Raw genomic sequence first — 16,453 nt, forward strand, 5'->3', positions numbered from 1 at the left:
GCAAACAACCAGAGCCTCACTTGTATTCTTCTCATCTCCATTCTTCTTTGCTACCTGGCCACTCTGTTATTCCTTGGAAAACCCGAGAAGGTGACCTGCCTTCTCCAGCAACCCATCTTTCTCATCTTCTTCTCTGTTGCTGTTTCTTGTGTGTTGGCAAAAACCCTCATTGTGATTTTGGCCTTCATGAGCACCAAGCCAGCCAGCCAAATGAGGAAAGGGCTAGGGAAAAAACTGGGAAACTCTGTTGTTGTTTCTTGTTCTCTTGTTCAGGTGTGCATTTGTATTGCATGGCTATCAACCTCTCCTCCATTCCCTGGTACTGACATGCACTCTCAGACTGGGGAAATCTTACTGCAGTGCAAGGAGGGGTCCCTCACCATGTTCTACTGTGCTCTCGGCTACCTTGGATTTCTCTCCAGCATAAGCTTCACTGTGGCTTTTCTAGCTAGAAAACTGCCTGATGCTTTCAACGAAGGCAAGTTCATCACCTTCAGCATGCTGGTGTTTTGCAGTGTTTGGATCTCCTTCATTCCTGCTTACCTGAGCACCACGGGGAAGAACATAGAAGCTGTGGAGATTTTTGCCATCTTAGCCTCTAATACTGGTCTCTTAGCTTGCATCTTTCTTCCTAAATGTTATATAATTATTTTCAGAGCTGATCTCAACTCCAGGATGTCTCTTAAAGAGAAAAGGAAGCCTTCAACCTGAATCTTGCCAGTTAATGTATTTAATTGTTAGGTTGATTTCCCTGTATTCATTGAAGAATATCTTCATCTAGGCCAGGGGTCTCAAACTCAATTTACCTGGGGGCCACTGGAGGCAGAGTCTGAATGAGGCTGGGCCGCATCAGATTTTCTGCCAAGCAGAGCAAGAGCCCGAGGAAGCCGCTCAGGAGTTTCCTCAGCCCGGCTGGGGCTCTGAGGAGGAGCACGACCCCCTCCGGCTCCTCCTACCACCACCACCAGCAGTAGCAGCAGGACAAAGTAGCGGAGAAGAGAGGGAGCGCCACTGACCGCCTAGCCGGGGGGAGGAGGAGGACACAATATAAAATTTTAAAAAACCCCTCACAGAATCGCCTTCCCAAAGGAGAAAAGCCCCCATTGGTACCCACAAAATTAAACAGAATGTGGTGGGGGGGCCCCAGAGGTGCTTGCGGGCGCACGTGCAGCCACAAGCACACACACATACACAGACACGGAGGTCCGGAAACCTTCCTCTGAAGGCCCCCCTCAGCAAAGGGGCACTCAGCAGCAGCAGCTGCCCCCACCACAACAGAGGAACAAACTTTGTGAGGCGAGCCCAGGCAGCCTCCAGAGCCGAGGTGACTGAAGCAGGATGAAGAGGAGGAGGAGGAGGAGGAGGAAGCACCACCAGGTGCTGAGGTGGCCACTGGCCGGGCTGGTGCTGGGGATGCCAAGAGAGAAAGAGAGCCAAAGAGCCGCTTCCCTGGAAGAGGTGGTGGTGGCAGCTGCTATTGGCTGTGTTGTTGGAGGCGCTCTTCGAGGACAGGCTGGGAGCGAGCTCCACTCTCAAGCATCACTTGGTGGCAGCTCAGGAGGTCGGGGAAAAGGGCTAGCAGTGCGCCTCGATCGCTGGCTCTCTCTCAAGACAGTGCCTCTTGCACGATCCATCCGGAACTGCAGCCTGCCAGCTGGCAGACAGGCAGGCTGGCTGGCAGGCTGCAGTTCTGGATGTCTTCCTTCATTATCTGACCATTGGTTGTGGCTTCCCTTGCTCAGAAGGGCGATCAGGGTTCTCTCTCACACCAGGAGCAGGATCGTGACCTCATTACCAGCCATCCCATCTCCTCTCCTTCCCCCCAATATTCCTGAGGGCCCATCTCCTTCCAGGTACTGACATAGGAAGCTCCCAAGGCTACCTGTCAAGCATTTCCACTAGGGACCATAGAGATGGGGGAAGCAGAGGCAGGAATATGGCTTCCACTTCCAGTTCCTTTGGACATAGAGCTCTGCAAGTGACAGAGGAGCTATTCATAGAGGAACGGCCAACTTCTCTAGCACTTTCAGAGACCTGTGTCTAAAGGAATAGGAAGTGGAGCCTCCGTGCCTTCAAAGCTCTATGTTCTATCCCTTTTCCCATGGTGCTTCTACCTGGGATTCATGGCTTCCCCTGGAGCCATAACAGACAGTTTTGGAACCCCTGATCTAAGCTGATTGATTTGTTGTTAATTTTGAAGGGTGGGCATACTATTTCAATTTAAAATATGCCCTACTATCATTTTCCTAGCATGCAGGAAGAAAGAAGCAAGACATAAACTGGAAATAGCTCACGCCACAATTTATTTTCATTGTTGTGAAGAGGAGGAAGGTGAAATGGAGGATTTCTATGGACTTAGTGGAGGCCTTCCTTTTTTCACTTTTGACTCATTGATTGGCTTCAGCACAATCTGAAGAGATGAGAAATGGTGGAATTACAAAACAGTTGACACTGAACAGTTTTAATGAAAGTTTACCATATATGCCCAACAATGGCATGTTTTTGGATTGCTGTTTCAAACCACCAGCAAATGATGTGGTGAAACTATTCCAGAACTGTACTATTTCAGTTGCCTTTCTTTCCATAGAAAGCTGACATCACTCTCTATTTCCTCTCCATTCACTACCTAATTATTGTGAAGAGGAGAAAAATGTTCCTTACAGGGCACACAATGGGGGTGAACAAAGCTTTTATCAACAGCTCAGCTTCAGAAACCTAAATCAGAATGAACAACTTGTTCCTACAAGCTTAAAGTCAATGAAGGTTGCTTCATAAGTGAAGGTCAACACTTACATACAAAAATGGTGCCATATGATTTCATGGAAAAGGCCTGAAGCCTGCAGACTTAATTTAACAGAGATTGTTTCTACCAAATATGTTACAGTCTTAGTTGTAGATCATCATAATGCACCAGCATTCTGACCTGATATTGTTCTCTGTATATATTATTGTGCTATTCGATATATAATCTCATAAATAGAACATATTGGGGAACACTACTACATTTATTTAAAAAAATAGTGTCATTCAGCAACTAAAAAGGACAATGGCCCAGCATAGAAAGAGCTAAGATTCAGAACCACAATCAGCAGTGTTCCTTCATTTGAAGGATACAGGACACCCATTTGATGACCAAGAGATACTAATTTTGGACCCAGAAGAAAGATGGTTTGAGAGGGAGGTCAGGGAGGCCATAGATGTGGATATAGAAAATCCCTCACTAACCAGGGGTGGAGGCCTCAGAGACAATCTGTCTCCTATTTATCATCCTGCCCTTTCATTTGTCCCTAGAAAGATTAGGAACACACACACTAGAAAGACCACTGTTTACAGCTGTTAACGACCCATGACAATGGGTGGAGAAGGACTGCAGAGATGGGACTTTCACTCACTCACCCCCTCCATTGGCCATCTAAAGAGCCTATTCAGACCAGGGGGAAGTGAAACCAATGTGGAGGAATTATCAGGAGTCTCCTACCAAATCTCCTCAGACTGAAGAAGCTACTTGGATGAGTAATGAAACATTCCAACCTAACAGGAAAGAAGTTAAGTTGCCATGACTTCTGGTCTAGATTCCATATCAAAAAGGGAATATGTAATGTGTCAAGAGTGTCACACATTTGCAGCCATATGATTCATACTGGCAATGATTATATAGGGTTGGACCATTGGTGCAAATTGAGATATCAGTGTCTTAATATATGTTAATTAAGCTGAGGTTATCTTTTCGTCTTTGAGATCACCTTGAGTATCATTCAGTGTCCAAAGTTTGGCTTCGAATGACAATGTGGCAGGTATAAAGAGAACATGGCATGATGCCATGTGTATTAATTTAACATTTTGTCTGAGCATCTCCAACCACAGGGATCGTGGAGAAAGCCTTCCCATGCCTGAATGTTACTTTTCATTTCCCTATTTCCATGTACAGTGGGGTCTTGACTTAAGAATGGCTCTCATAGGAAAATATTGACTTGACTTAAGTACTTAGATTTGAGTTAAGAACTGAAAAAAACCCGCGTGGGAGGCAGGGAAAGTGCAAAAAGTGAACTTTCAGTTAACTGTTGGCCAGTGAAAAGGGTGCCTGTCTGCTTCCTCACTCCTCCCAGTGTTTAGAGAGTGGATTGGGAGACAGTCTTCAGACTGCCTGGTACTGTACTGCCTGGACTGTATTTTCCCTGGCTTCCCTGAACCTTTCTTGACCTAAGAAAAAAAGAAACAAAATATCCCCCTCTAGTGGTCGAAGGCGGAATAGCAGCTTCCCATTAGTTTCTATGGACGGAAAAGAGCAGATACGGATCAAATGGTTTTCAATGCATTCCTATGGGAAATGCAGATTTGACTTGAGAACTTTTTGACTTGAGAACCGCCTTCCAATACGGATTAAGTTCTCCAGTCAAGACCCCACTGTAGCCTGTTAGATGGAAACTTTACCCTTCCTTTTAATATAGAATTGGCATATATATTTCCATCCCAAGGCCACCACCTAAGACACAAACAGAAATTGGCCCATCAGTTCTTGCGGCTCCTCCAGTGCTTTCCAGTGTTGTACTAAATGAACTACTGAAGATGTGCCCTATATTCCCACATAACTAGATTCATTATGTTATTGATCATGTGTCGATTGTCCATTGTTAGATTTCATTTTACATATCTCATTTAAATGTATTGTTTAGTTATGTGATTTATATTTTTGTTCTTACTTATTTATTTAAATAAATAAATAAATAAATAAATAAATAAATAAATAAATAAATAAATAAATAAATAAATAAATAAATAAATAAATAAATAAATAAATAAATAAATAAATAAATTTTCCATGGTCACATCTTTTCTCATAAGAAGCCTGCACAAATAAAAACAGGGACCTTTTTTGAGAAAAAGAAACGAATGAACAGCCCGAGTCATTCTAAGTTCTGATGGTAGCAGTGAAAATACCAATAAAATGTTACAAGGCTATCTTTTACCTCATTATTAGACAAACAAGAATTCATCCAAAAATTCATTCCACACCAAAATTATGCATATGTGACCATTCCACAAACCTGTTAAACTAGGAGAAACATGGCCTCAATAATAATTATACCACAGTTCAAAATAGACTGCAAAACATTTTTTGTTGTTACATGCATAGAAAAGCAATGCCGCCAGGGAGATGTTGAGATTACCTGCAGCGTCCTTCAGTCCCCTAGCTCTGGCTGCAAATGCCAAGGTATTGACACTGTAATTATTGAAAGTACTGTTGTTCCATTCGTTTTTACGGAGTGAAAAAATAATATCTACTGTATGTAGATTAAAATGCTGAAGAATAAATTTGGAACTCAGTGAATTGATTGCAATGTGACCTTCAGAACTGGGAGTGTAGTTTGAAAGTGGGAGAAGGCAAAATTGAAGGCCAACTTGGCCATCTACTGTGCCTGTTTTAAGCATGCTCAGGAATGTTGTGGTGCAGTTGTGACATGTGTAGGTGTACATTAAAATGTGAATGCTTGTTATTATGGTTGTGGATGTATCTACAGCTCCCTGTTCTTGTATGCGAAGACCTGAGAAGAAACTGCAGTCTTTCTAGAACAATTAAAGACAATTTTTATAGACCTGGAGATGTAATTTTGGGTGGCAATCTTCCTCTAATAAAACCTTTTACGTATTTGTTCAATTTTACCCATATTCCAGATGTGGCTCATCATGGTTCTCTGTAAGTTACTTACTTTTCTTTTTACTGGCAACAACATTTATAATAAATACTAAATGGGAAATGAAAATTTAGGGGAAGACTGGATAGTTTCCATTTCTGAATGTGAAAAATTTCTCAAAGGCATAAGACAGAAGGAACGAGCAATTCTATTGGAGCTGCTGTTTGCATTTTTTAAGCTTAGACCCAGGAAATTATTTTGGAAATTTATATCCACTTGCTTCAGAAAATGCTAACTCTTATTCTTTTAAACATATAGAAATAGATATCTGGAACCATGTGATAAGCTCTGAAAGAAACAAATAATAAATAAAAATAATTAGGCAGAAGCTTAGGGTGAAAGTCTATTTCGTTCATTAATAACTTTCAGTCAACATCTGAGAAGCTTAACCTTCAAATTAAGCACAATGGAAGACTTCCCTTGAAATGAGCAAATATTTAGTATTGTCAAAAACTTTGCAAATGCCAGGTTCTAGTGATTGCTCAAATGCTTTTTCAACTGGCATATAGACCGTGCAGAGAAAAATATGAATCACAAGAATGTAGTGCTGTCCTTTGACTAAAAATACTAAAAAGTTCATGAATCTTCTCAGTTCACTTTGATATAGATTCAAAATACCATCACTGCATAGCTGCCAGCAAAATGTAATCTCAGTTTACTTATATTTTCTATTAGAAAAAAATAGCCTATACAAACTAACAGAACCAGATGAAGCAGAAGAGCACAGAAGCAGAAGGAGGGTGGGCATTGATATCTGAGAAATTTATGTTTAGTACAGGGCTCTGACAAAATGAAACTTTTTATAAGTGTATCAGAGACTTTCATTTAGATGCCTCAAGCGAAATGATGATTTTTATTTTTATGAATTCTTTTGAGTAAAGTAACCTAGAATTTTCAAAATTTGTCTTTCACAAAGATAGATGATTTTCGAATATGGGATATCTTTGTTTAAAACTTCCATATTATTTAAATGCAGGTATTTCTATAGAAAGTATATATGCTTGCTAAATAATAGACTTAAAAAATTAGCAACTAGAATGGTGTATAGTCTTTTTTTTTCTCTACCCCGAAAGGCAGAATAATTATGCTAGGATATTCAGATGACATTTCTTTTTAAATGGTATGAATGATTTTTGACTTTCATGAAAAGTAAATAAATAAATAAATAAATAAATAAATAAATAAATAAATAAATAAATAAATAAATAAATAAATAAAAAATTTCCCCAGGAGGAAAATGTTGATATGTATGAAAATTTCTCACAAATTCTCTCCTTTGTCCTTGGAGCCTATTTCATCAGAAGCCAAAGAAAGTTTAATGTGTGTTATGTGGTCTAAATTCTGTTATTCAGAATTTTAAGTAAATATACAGTAAATGTATTTTTGGTGAGATTCTGTGGGATCTGGGCCCTGTTCTTTCTGGGAACCCACCAGAAAGGCTGGAATTCTGTTTTTTTGCCACAGACTTCTGAGAGTTTATCCTTAAACAAAGAAGTCTCTCCCACAACACTTCCTGCTGTATACTGAACAAAACTATTCTCATGTGAAAGTAGCATACTTTTTTCTAATGTACTTGGCTTTCTCATGTTGGTATCTATCAGAGATTCGACAGTTGTTGTATTCACCTGTTATGCTAATTCAAGACTCATTCAATAGTGTGCTAACAGATATTTTTATGTATCACTGTTTGTTACAGAATAAAGGTCAAACATTATCAGCACTTCCTGTCTATGGTTTTTGCCATTCATGAGATCAACAACAATCCAAGAATCTTGAACAATGTAACTCTAGGAATTCATGTCTATGATAACCTATTTGACACCAAAACAACTTATGAGACTCTCCTGGATCTTCTGTCTGCACAAAAAAAGAATATACCCAACTACAGATGTGATAATAAAAATGCATGGTCTGTGATCGGAGGACTCACAGTACAAAACTCCATCCAGATGGCTGATATCTTAAATAACTATAAGATACCACAGGTATGCACGTTGTTGCTAGTACAGATATTGTTTATGTTTATGTTTAGCTATTAGTTGCCCCTAATTATAGATTAATGGACAATGATTATTGTTAGTATGGTTTTTCTTATCCATTTGTGCTTTCTTCTGCAAAATGGTAGAAAAATAAGGTAAATAAGGAGATTTTTCAAAGCAGTAATGACTATGATCTTTTTCTGCATTTATTACAAATTCGAAACCAAAAAGAAGAGTGATTCACAGATTTCATTCAGAGGCCAAACCTCAAGCAGGAATTTGACACGGGATCAGTGAGATTGCCTCAGTCATGATGGCTGTTGTGTGTCTTCCTGTGCAGATGTTTACATGACTGACACATGAGCAAGCATGTAACTACGATCTTCTTAATTCTTTACAATCTCATGCCACAACTTGCCCAACATCACTTACTGAACTGAGGGTTTTGTACTTCGTTATCCTTTAATGGCTGAGCACTGCTTTAGTTCCTTTCCCTTTTGCTTTAGAAACTATTATTTCTTCAAGATTTAAAAATGAATATTTTCCTCCACAGCTCATCTATGGTTCCTTTGAAGCTACAATACATGATAACCCAAATTTGTCTTTTTCGTACTGGATGGGACCCAGGGAAACCGCATTTCATCAGTCGGGGCTTGTACAGCTACTCTTGCACTTCCAATGGACATGGGTTGGCCTCCTGGTGTCTGAAGATGATAAGGGAGAAAACTTTGCACAGAAAGTAGTTCCTCTGTTTGCTCAGAACAACATATGTCTTGCCTTCTTGGAAAGGAATTCAGCACCTTATTGTGATTATAGTAATCTACCTTTTGAAAAAATCAAAAAGTCATTGAAAACTCTTTTTTCATCTGATGCTAATGTTGTTATTGTTAGTATGGACTCACATCTAATCAATATTTTAATGCTTTTCTTGGAAGAAAATGAACCACAAGTAAATTCCTATTTTGGAAAAGTCTGGATAATGCCACCTCAGTGGTACCTTACTGTTTCAATCACGGGAAATGTATTTGGTAAAAAATTTTTACATGGTGCCTTGTCTTTCTCTGCTCAAGCACATATTGTGCCAAAGTTCTGGGATTTTTTGTATGATTCAAAATTTGATAGTGCATTAACACATTTTCTCTGTTTGTTCTGGCAAGCTATCTTGAAAATGTGCAAGTACTGTAGAAAAGAAAACCTGGAAGAGCTTTCTCCAAATGTATTTCGCACTGCTATGTCCGTTGAGAGCTACAGTGCCTACAATGCTGTCTATGCTTTTTCGTATGCTTTACATGCAACCCACTTATCTAGAGAAAGAATGTTGCAGGGCAAAAGCAAATTTGACCATTCAAATGTTCCCCCCTGGCAGGTAATCTCATCTGTCTAATAAAACTGTTTGTATCTGATATAAAATCCTATGGGGACTGTGCAAAGATTTTCCCTGATCAATTAGATAGGTCGGGGTGCACAGCATGTTTCATCCTGCCAGGTCACTCCTAGTACTTTTGCGTGGTGTGACAGCTGCACCTCCATATGCAGAAAAATAAAAGTATATGCACATGGAAAGCCCAGTGGGTGACTTGATCAGTTTTTAACATAGAGGCACCTTAAAGAATTCAAGCATTCCTACATAGAAACACTAGAGTGTAATAAAGTCTTATTTGAAGTATGAATAGAACGGATGATAAATTACTTTCTCTCAGCAATAATCAAACCACTGACTGCTTTGACAAAGGCATTTTTCTACCAAAATAGCAATGGCAAGCTCTAAGGCATCATACTGACCCTTTAGGTTTAAGAGTGAATAGGGCTGTAGCAGGAATAATCCCTTTTAAGAAGGAAAAAAAGGCCTTAATTGAAATTCAGACCTTGGAAGGACAGGTTTGTCTGAAAAGGGTAATACAAATTTTAAAACACAGACTTTTAAGCACTTCCATCCTCACCCTGAACTTTTGGACAGAACCAATTGCCTACTGCAGGACATCGGGGGCAGTCCATGACAGCAAGGGGCTAGAATCTCTACAAACAGCCTTGGGGTGCTGCATGTGTCCCATGGGCTGAGATAAAACAACTGGCCGAACTGAAGTCATATTGTATAATGGTAAGCTCCCAAAACATTGAGGAAATTCTGAAATACTTGATTTCTGTAAATACTACCTTTACTCTAATGTATTTTCAGAAATCTTAATGGTGAGTGAACATGCTGGGAAATGTCTTTGATTATGTAATGTCTGTTACCATGTCTTCCAAGTGCGAACTTGATAACAAACAGGTTCTCACTAATGTTAGCTTCTTCCTTTGTTCTCATAAACTGATTCCTTATATATCCTTAGGCAAGTATTAAGTCACTTAGTTATTAGTAAGCATTCAAATAGTATAGATTATATTTATCATCTGTGTTGTACTCTCTCCCAACCTAGCTCCACTCTTTCCTGAAAAACATCCACTTTAACAATGGTGCTGGAGAAGAAATAGTGTTTGAGAATAGAGGATTTCCCATTGGCTATGATATCATCAACTGGGTCACTTTTCCCAATCAAACCTTTGTTAAAAACAAGGTTGGAGAGATTTCACCAAGCCATACATTCTCCATCATGGAGGAAGCCATTGTGTGGCAAAGAACTTTGGAGCAGGTAGGAATGAATGAGTTGTTAATGTGTTTAAGATGGGAATGGTAGGTCTTCTGTCATTACTTCTGTAGACCATTCCATTAATAAGATTGATGTTTCAATAATTACAGCTGTTTTTGCATGAAGTCAAAGAGGAGATTACATTTACCATCAAGAGAGGAGAAAAAGAGAAGTAAGGGAAAGAGAAGTGAAAAGAAAACAACAACCTTTAAAACATTAATACAGGACCCAAGCTGAAACTGTTGTTTGAGATATGTTATGCCATTTTTAAAAAAGATTTTTTAAAAAATATTTCACTAACAGATGATTTTTGAATAATTTTTAAAATGAAAAAAAATGAAAGGAATAATTATATCAGGTTAAATATTTTTATTTTCCCCTCAAGTATCATGAATTAGCAACTAGAACCGGGAATAAAATGGGAAGGAATCCATGCTTAAAAAGTGGGTTCTTTTTTGGAATGAATTCCTGTCTTCACAACAGTATTGTTCAGCTACTCAGTAATCCTTACAGTGTCCTTCATATGATCAGAATTGCAAGAGAGGATTCCACCGGCATCTTCTGGTGTTGAGTCCCACCATCTTTTCTGATAATACCAGACAAGAACAGGGTGTGATCCTGCATGAAAGAGAAGGCTATATTTTTGACAAGAATACTTACAAAGTTAACAAGGAGGGAGTATCAACCAATATGTTTTATGGTTCTTATGATTGGTTCAGTTATATGGCAACCAATTTACACCATATAAAAACACAGGAAAGATATCCAGTAAGAAGGATTCATTTTATGATGAGGAAGAAATTAGCCACTTTAGCAGCAAAATAAGGAATCTGGTCTGACAGATAATACATAACCAATGACTTACCAGGATAGCCCTGTAATTTTTTAAAAAGGGGGTCAATTAAATCATTCTTTATTTGTTCATAAAACTGACAATGTGAAAGAGAATGAGACAAAAATTTAGAAGCCCTATAACGGTAACTTGAGAATAAACAGTCAAAGAAACAAACAAATAAAATAATCACCACAAGTTGACAAGGAGGTAGTATCAACCAATAAGTCTTATGATTCTTATGATTGGTTCAAACATATGGCAACCAATTTACACACCATATAAAAGCACAGGGAAGTTATCAAGCATTTTCCTGTAACAAAGTTTCATTTTATGATGAGGAAGAAGTTAGCAACATTAGCTGGTCTGACAGATAATACATAACCAATGACTTACCAGGATAGCCCGGTAATGTTTTTAAGAAGGGGTTTTTTTTAAGAGGGGATAAATTAAATCATTCTTTATTTGTTCATAAAACTGACAATGTGAAAGGGCATGAGACAAAAATTTAGAAGCCCTATTTCTGATCCCTTTATCTATAACCCATTGGATATATAATTAGTTTCTCTATTACAAAGAAAGTAAATGGAGGACTAGATGCCCTGGCCCTATCCATGACACTGAAAGTAAGGCCTGAAGAGATGAAGACAGACATGTTACATAGTACAATGGTAACTTGAGAATAAACAGCCAAAGAAACAAACAAAATAATCACAACAATAACATGTGTATTACAAAAGCAGAATGGAAATAAAATTTCAGAGTTAAAGTTCTTATAGATAAAAGCAATCTAAATCCTTCTAAAGTCTGACTACGACTTAGTTCATGAGAGTAAGTGAAAAAGATTCTGGTCAATCTCTTCCGAGCTCATATTAACGTATCATTCTATCAAGCACTGACAGCCCCTGTCTTGAACATCCCACTGTTGGATTCCATGTCCTTCCACAGAAGTGGAGGGATTCTAGGCCTGTGGGTCAACCCCATGAGAGAGCAGAGCTGTGTGTGTATTTTTAATGTAAAGAACATTTTAGAAACAGAAGTATTGCATTTTTTTAAAAAAATAATATTTCTCCTATTCACCTTCCTTTTTAAAAACTTAGATGCCACCACATTCAAAATGTGTCGAAAGCTGCCATTTTGGATACAGCAAGATAATGCAAGAGGGGAACTCAATTTGCTGCTATAGTTGTACTCCATGCTCAGGAAACATGATTTCTTATCAAATTGGTATGTGACCATAGACAGGGGTTTCATAAGAATATTTGTGTTGTAAATGTTTGTTTTGCATTTTACAACCATTCCACAGTTGGTCTTTTAAACCTTATGTTCCCTTTCTCAATATCTGTTGGCAAAATACCTCTTTGTATTTTTGATTCCCCCCCCCCAAATATACATAATTCAAGACAACAGTCACCAAAAATGTGTTTTTATATATTAGAAGAGGTGACATAACAGATAAGATTATTTGAACATGAGCAAAGTCCACAATGCTTTTTGTAGGTAATACATGTTGACTTCAACCTCTTCCCATTACTGACTCTGTGAAACACATTAAGCAGAAATGTACACAGCTGCCAGGTATCAAAATATTCTGGAATGTAAGAAAACATCTGACTTCAAAGAAAGGCTCCTTTTGCAGCTGCTTTTGCAACTGAGCGAGCTTATTGCCCACCCACTTAGGTGAGGTGCATGCAGGACAGTACACAAAGTGGTGTGATGGGGCTAGGGTTAGGGTGAGCCCTTAAAAGGCTGCCTGCCCATGCCATCATCCCTTTTCGTTGGAGCATTGGCCCACTCAACCACCCTTTGTTAGGAGTGAGCTTCGCTGGTCATTTTCGGGCCAGATGGGAACTTTGGGTCTGCCCTTGATAGACACTTAGGAGCAGGCTTGTTTTCACCCATCCCAATCTTAACCTTTTGTTATTTGATAGGGTGAGGTGTAGATTATATTATGGTCACACTGGTGGATAGTGGCAGAAGTCATTAGTTTGAAGTTGAGTTCAAATGGGCACCCAATAGGGGTGTGAGTCATCCCTCCTTTAGTGTCAAATGCCTGCTGGTTCTGGCACTGGGATGGGGAGGAGGTGGGGGTGCCCTGGGGCATGAATCAACTTGAGTCCTGAGTCTCATTTGGGATGCACCCTTGGGGGGGTTTTCCAGATTTTACTAGATCTCAGCCAGTTAAGACTTGTGTCTGGGACATGGCCAGCCCCAGGCACACAGCTGACTCCACCCTATTTTAGGCTCATTTTGAAGTGGATGTTGTCTTATTGTGTTAACATTCAATAAAGTGTGGCCCATGTTTATCCCATCTCATCACTCTGGGCTGGGTCGGCAATGTCTGACTTCCCAAAAAGGCATTTCTCAACATTTTGATGCAATAACTACAATTATCTCAGCAGAGGTGGATGTGAGCTTTTCCACCAGCACTTTGCAGCACTTCATATTGCTTGGGAAAAGTGTGATATATGTCAGCAGATTTTGTCAACAATGCTTGTAGACTCATGACTGGTATACCAGAGTGAAAGCTCATTCCTATGTGTCCTCACAACTGATCCACAGTGCATTTCTATCCATCTAGAATATATGTACCTCTCATAAAACTGATCCTGTTACCTTCCTTTTTTGAAAAAGGAAAAATATACGTAGAAAGAAATAATTGGCAATGCCATCTAACATCTCAGTTTATCCCTTTCAGATGCTGCTCTTTGTGTCAAGTGTCCAGAAGATCAATATCCAAATGAAAACAAAGACCAATGCGTTCCCAAAACCATATCCTTCCTTTTTTATCAAGAGCCTCTGGGGATTGTTTCAACTGTCTCTACAATCTCTCTTTTTCTGATCACTTGTTTCGTGATCCAAACTTTTCGTAAGAATTGGGATACTCCCATCGTCAAAGCAAACAACCAGAGCCTCACTTGCATCCTTCTCATCTCTATTCTTCTTTGCTACCTGGCCACCCTATTATTCCTTGGAAAACCCGAGAAGGTGACCTGCCTTCTCCAGCAACCCCTCTTTCTCATCTTCTTCTCTGTTGCTGTTTCATGTGTGTTCGCAAAAACCATCATTGTGATTTTGGCCTTCATGAGCACCAAGCCAGCCAGCCAAATGAGGAAAGGGCTAGGGAAAATACTGGGAAACTCTGTTGTTGTTTCTTGTTCTCTTGTTCAGGTGTGCATTTGCATTGCATGGCTATCAACCTCTCCTCCATTCCCTGGTGCTGACATGCACTCTCAGACTGGGGAAATCTTACTGCAATGCAAGGAGGGGTCCCTCACCATGTTCCACTGTGCCCTCGGCTACCTTGGATTTCTCTCCAGTATAAGCTTCACTGTGGCTTTTCTAGCTAGAAAACTGCCTGATGCTTTCAACGAAGGCAAGTTCATCACCTTCAGCATGCTGGTTTTTTGCAGTGTTTGGATCTCCTTCATTCCTGCTTACCTGAGCACCACAGGGAAGAACATAGTGGCTGTGGAGATTTTTGCGATCTTAGCCTCTAATACTGGTCTCTTAGCGTGCATCTTTCTTCCTAAATGTTATATAATTATTTTCAGAGCTGATCTCAATTCCAGGATGTGTCTTAAAGAGAAAAGGCATTCAAACTGAGTCTCGCCAGTTAATGCATTTAATTTTTAGTTTGATTTCCCTGTATTCATCGAAGAATATCTTCAACTAGGCCAATGGTTCCCAAACATTTTGTACTCACATCTTCCTTCATTATCTGACCACTGGTTGTCGCTTCCCTTGCTCAAAGGGGCCATTTGGGTTCTCTCTCACACCAGGAAGAAGATTGTGACCTCATTCCCAGCCAACCCATCTCTTCTCCTTCCCCTCAATATTTCTGAGGGCCCACCTCCGTCCAGGTACAGACATAGGAAGCTCCCAAAGGGACATGTCAAGAATTTCCACTAGGGACCATAGAGATCAAGCTATGCAAGTGAGAGAGGAGCTATTCTTAAAGGTATGACCAACTTCTCTAGTACTTTCAGAGCCCTGTGTCTAAAAGGAACAAGAAGTGGAGCCTCTGTGCCTTCAAAGCTCTATGTTCTATTCATGGCGCTTCCACCTGGGATTCATGGCTTCCCCTGGAGCCATGGCAGACAGTTTTGGAATGCCTGATCTAAGCTGATTAATTTGTTGTTAAGTTTGAAGGGTGGGTCTACCATTCCAATTTAAAATATGCCCTACTATCATTTTCTTAGGATGGAGGAAGAAAGAGGCAAGACATAAATTGGAAATAGCTCACGCCACAATTTATTTTCATTGTTGTGAAGAGGAGGAAGGTGAAATGGAGGATTTCTATGGACTTCATGGAGGCCTTTCATTTTCCACTGTTGACTCATTGATTGGCTTCAGCACAATCTGAAGAGATGAGAAATACTGGAATTACAAAACAGTTGACACTGAACAGTTTTAATGAAAGTTTGCCATATGTGCCCAACAATGGCATCTTTTTGGATGGCTATTTCAAACCACCAGCAAATGATGTGGTGAAACCATTCCTGAACTATACCATTTCAGTTGCCTTTCTTTCCATAGAAAGCTGACGTCACCCTCTATTTCCTCTCAGTTAGCTACCTAATTATTGTGAAGAAGAGAAAAATGTTCCTTACAGTGCACACAATGGGGGTGACCAAAGCTTTTATCAACAGCTCAGCTTCAGAAACCTAAATCAGAATGAACATCTTGTTCCTACAAGCTTAAAGTCAATGAAGGTTAATTTGTGTTCCTATAGCTTAAGCTTCTCTCCTCATCTATCACTTCACTTATAAGTATTTTTGTTAAGATGGTCTCCCTATGAGTGTAACTACTATCACAGGTTATGTCTCTATTTACTGACAAGTTTCTTTGGAGTGTCTTCTTAATCACTAGGTCTATTTTGGATGCACTAATGTTCTCATCCTGTTCTATCTTTTTATTATTTTTTTTCTTAGTTAGGGGTGTTCCTTGCAGGGTTTTATGACCTTGTGCAGCTATAGAATGATTAGACTTCTCAGCTTTTCGGTTCTGCCACAACAAATACATAGATTCTGACTCTGCTAACAACGATTTACTCCCCTCTAAAGATCTCAGTTTCACTACTTTATCCTCAGGACAGTATGGTCTTTCCTGGGTCTCATATAAGTTTTTTTTTTCTTTTTCAGGAGCACTTCTTAAGCTAAGGCTCTGACACTGTGAAGGACGTTTCCTTATGTAAAAGGTTCTTGTCTAGGCAGAGTCCCTCAGAGCATTCAGGAGACAATAAAGTGGGGTTCTTGACCACTTCCAAACAACCCACCAGGCTAGTGTCCTCCTTCCACTCCTGAGTAAAACTATCTTTAT

The sequence above is a fragment of the Pogona vitticeps genome, chromosome 6 (assembly GCF_051106095.1).
Source record: "Pogona vitticeps strain Pit_001003342236 chromosome 6, PviZW2.1, whole genome shotgun sequence".
NCBI classification, from domain to species: Eukaryota; Metazoa; Chordata; class Lepidosauria; order Squamata; family Agamidae; genus Pogona; species Pogona vitticeps.